The sequence below is a fragment of the Lactuca saligna genome, chromosome 6, assembly GCF_052625555.1.
Source record: "Lactuca saligna cultivar CGN05327 chromosome 6, ASM5262555v1, whole genome shotgun sequence".
NCBI classification, from domain to species: domain Eukaryota; kingdom Viridiplantae; phylum Streptophyta; class Magnoliopsida; order Asterales; family Asteraceae; genus Lactuca; species Lactuca saligna.
In genome coordinates, this window is record NC_136422.1 from 162,631,529 (window position 1) to 162,636,285 (window position 4,757).

The following is a 4,757-nucleotide window of genomic DNA, read 5'->3' on the forward strand; positions in this document are numbered from 1 at the left end:
GATAATTCATCGGACGTCGATGAGTGAATAATAAGAAAGTTATTATGTTGGGATTGTAGCTAATAATCACAGGTGGGGTTATCAATCCCCATATATATATATATATATATATATATATATATATATATATATATATATATATATATATATATACATATATATTTCTAGCTCTCTCGAGATTAACGATTATAGGTATCTGGGGAATGTCAGATTTACTCAAGGCCTTTGGATGAGTTAACACTTCACTAACACATTAACCTTAGGTATTTATCGTTTATCTTTTATCTTTATCATAGTCCTTCCTAGGAATTTCCTATAACTATCACAATATGAATCTTTTATCTTATATTTGATAATTGGAATGTTTGATCTCATAATTTTGTATATATATATATATATATATATATATATATATATATATATATATATATATATATATATATATATATATATATATATATATATATATTCTATTTTGCAATACATATCTATATACCCTAATTATGGTTATTTGAAAAACAGTATATTTGTGCTGATTAACAACTAAGTACATTGCATATCCTTATATTTTGACCAACATAATTTATAGGTACTACGTTATCCTAGGGATTTGGCCATTATAACATCTAGGTATTCTCTCTTCCTAGACTATTGGGTATCATATCTCTTAGGTATAATATCATGGCTTAACACTAGGCATAGTATTTACAACTACACTATCCTAAGGCTTCAAGCTTTAAATATGATTTCATATTTCCCCCTTCCCCATAAAACATTTCAAACAGTAAAATAGCGATTGTGTACTCATGCTATAAGAGTATTCTAAAGCATCTGATGTGCTGCATACGAAGCTTCGTGCCATTGACAGTGTCTTTGAAATAGCCTGAGAGGTATAGAGTGAGTGTTTGAAGAGTAATTGGGATGATAAAATCAGAAAGTGAGCACCTCTAGTTATAGGGGTAGTGTCTATGACACACTTCATGCATGGCTCACCCTTGATTCGTGTCTCCATCTATATCTTGTCACGTGTCACATTTCTGATGGTCCATGTCTCCCTAATCTCTGATGAATTTGGGTGTTAGGTGTGTGTGTTGGGCATGACAGGCACCTGTCGTGTGATATTGTCATATTTATACATATTTTTAGTCAATAATTTAATACATTTTTATACATATTTTGGTAGTTTACAAAGATAAATGGTGCTTATAATATTAAATTGTATTTTGAAGCCAAAACAAGTCATCTTGAAGAATAAGGACCAAAATCGACAAGGATCAGAACTTTGGAGGTTTAAAGCTTAAAGATGAAGAATTCTGCAAAAAGATGACCTTATGATGTGAGAAATCATATCTCACGACGTGAGTACTATGTTTCTAGAAGATAAGCATCTGGAGGCCAGAGTCTCTGTTTGATACAGATTAGGACTGCTCTCACGACATGAGAATACTTTTCTCACGATGTGAGGAGGGTAATTCCAAAAAGTGTGTGTGTGTATACATACATATATATATATATATATATATATATATATATATATATATCCTTGATGGTTATACCTTTTGGAGGTTGTCTAGAGAGAATAGAGAGTTCAGAACTCGATTTTATGAGAAAAAGAAGGCAAAGCATTACATCCAAGGAAGGTAGAGAAGTTAATGATCATCAGTTTGTTCTAAATTTGGTATGATTACTATGTTCTTATTAATGAATATTGTGTTTTTAATTGTTACTATGAGTAAGTAAATCTAGGTACTTCTGTTTAGCTAGATTAAGCTTAAACTAATGGTTTAGTTATTTTATTATAGATTTTTCTAATCAATACTAAGCTTGTGTTTGATTGTTTACACCTAGCATGCTAAAATTTGATACTTAGATTGCTTAAATTCAAATTCAGTGTAGTTAGTGAACATTAACCTGCATGAATTTGATTACCGAGTAATTTAGTGACCATTAGAATATTAGATCTAAGATTGAACCAATCTTAGTTATGTAATTAAAGTATTAAAATTTAGCTGTGTTGGGGAAGATATTTTGTGACTACAATTGTGTATGTTAACTCAAATTTACATAACTCCATTCATAATTAATTGATTCTATGAGAAATTATGTGTGATCATACATAGTTCTACATGAATTAGTTAAGCATTAATGTATTTTGAACTAAATTTCTAATAATATATTAATTGGTAACCAATTTGAATTATCCATAATTAATAGCAAACCATTGAGGAAAAGTGGATTCGAACTAAACATAATTGTTCTTAGTAATTGATGGAATTTAAATAGTTGATTGTTTAAGTTTGCCTGAACTTGCAAAATCAGATAAAACCATTTAATCTGTTGCTTATATTTTTAGGTAATTTAGTAGCAATTAGATTAAATAACTAAATTTGTTCCTTGAGATTGATACCCGACTGTTTGTGCTATACTATTTGCGAAAAGGTATATTGCCTTATTCGAGTAGCTAATTAAATAGTAGGTAAAATTACGTGTAGCTATTAAGTCACACCAAGTTCTTGGCGCCATTGTGGGGTAAAACCTACAAACGATATTTGCATTAGTTTTTATTTTTGTACCAAACTCATGATGTGAGTCTTGAGATCACGTTGTTAACTCAGTAATTTATGTTTTCATTCGTTTTTGTTTAGATTTTCTACGACAACACGACGTGGTGCCCTTTACCATGTTGTGCTGAACAGAGTGAGTAAGCATTTTTAATTAGTTATTGTTCAGTTTTACATTTTTTTATTGCAGTAGTTCATGATCCGTGGATCCAACACACCTTTGATGCCACTACTTGAAGATCCAGAGTCAACCCTTCACAAAAAGACGGATAAGAACATAGGAGAAAAGCAACCACCAAAGAAGTCAACTTTCAAAGACCTTAAATCGGTTTTCGGAAAGAAGAAAGGGAAAAACGTGGGTGAGTCAATCAATCAAAAGAGGGATGAAAAAAAGATTGAAAGCTTTGAGCAAAATCCTAATCTTTACGAATCCGAATACGTGTCCGAACCTGAATTTAAATTAGAAAATAGTGAACCCGAAGATGAGCTGAAAAATGAGATGGAAAGCATTTCCGATATGTCAATGGACGCATACATGAAAAGAATCTGAGAGGCCACCGGTCCCGGTCTAGTGCAACCTGCAATTCCGGCTGTAACAACAGTTGAGTTGAAGGGACACATTCTGTCTGCACTCAAGGAAGTTACATTTTCTAGGAAAGATCATGAGGATGCTTATAAGTACCTTGATGAAGTCAATGATATTGCTGATTATTTCGGCATCCCAAATATCCCACACACTACAGTTTTACTTAGAATGCTACTTGTCACTTTCAAGGGAGCTGCCAAAGATCGGTTGAAAGCATTTCCACCCGGTGCAATTACTACTTGGCCGCATATGCATGATCAATTTTTAAAACAAATTTGTCCACCTTCCATAATTGCTAAACTCAAGAAAGAAAGTGTAAATTTCAAGCAACAATCGGGTCAGTAACTATACGAAGCATGGGAACGCTACAATGGATGGATAAGGAATTGCCCCCAGAATGACTTGAATGAGCAACAAGAAGTATCAATCTTTTATGATGGGTTTAATGTAATGGCAAGGAAACTCCTTGACTCTCAAGGACCATGAACAAAGAAAAATCCAGTTGAAATCAAGGAATTGATTGAAGAGTTTGCCAAGCATTCACGTGAATATCACAACCCTCGACATGATGGAGCAAAAGGAATTAAGGGTGGCATTCTAAGTAAAATTGTAGTGCATGGGACACTTGGATGATAATGGGAATACAAAGGTGCAAGTTTTCTACTCGAGTGGAGATAAATATGATGAAGATTGGAGGAAGTCAAATAAAGAGTTGTGGTTGTATGAAGAATATAAGAAGAAAAAAGAAGAAAAATATAGGCAAATTAGCAAAGGCTTCTACCAAAAAGAGCAACCACCACCTGAAAATAAAGTTGATCTTAAGTCCATGCTACATAGAGTCATGGAGGCTTCGGATAAAAGACATGATAAGACCGATGCGGTATCAAAATCTCTTGTGGGAGTAGCAAGCATTGCTACAAAATCATCAAGCATCAATCAAAAATATCGAAGCCCAACTTGGACAATTAACCACTTTGGTAAATGAAAAATTATCTCCGAAAATTACTGAGAAAAAGCCTCAACCACATGTTATGGTGATCGAAACTGAAGAGGATACCATCTCAAAGTTCCTAGAAGCCCTTGAAGTCGAGCCACATCCGGCCGAACCAAAGCCGAATGAATCGAAGATTAAAGAAAAGAACATTGCTGAAACATTGTACCCATGACATGAGAACTCAAACCTCACGATGTGGGGTGGGACTGATATGATATTTTTTGCTAATATTCATGCCTATCATCCTCCTTTACCATTTCCATCTAAAGCTAATATTCACCCACTTGAGCAGGTAAACTTGAATTTTATGAAGCAAGTGAAGGATATTTTAATAAATACTCATTTCATTGAATCATTGTCCAAAGGTTCCTGAATATGCTAAGTTCTTACAAGACCTATTAGATACCAAAGAAAATGATATTTGGAGAGCTACCAAAGAAAATAGGAGATCCTGGACGCCTCACTTTTTACGTATGAATTTGGAAACAACATGAAGACTTATGCTTTAGCCGATTCTCGGGCAAGCATAAATCTAATGCCTTTTTCATTCTATAAAAAGTTGAATCTTCCCGATTTGAAGGCTACAAGAATAACGATTCACATGGAAAATCGTTCA

At 33.4% G+C, this 4,757-nt stretch overlaps 1 non-coding gene across 1 annotated transcript; it reads right to left on the minus strand.

Annotated features, from left to right (window-relative positions):
* Positions 1-3,444: 3,444 nt before the first annotated feature.
* Positions 3,445-3,551, minus strand: LOC145003643 (small nucleolar RNA R71). The gene has a single exon (XR_013662095.1). It is a non-coding gene; the product is annotated as a small nucleolar RNA R71 (small nucleolar RNA).
* Between the last annotated feature and the right edge of the window lie 1,206 nt (positions 3,552-4,757).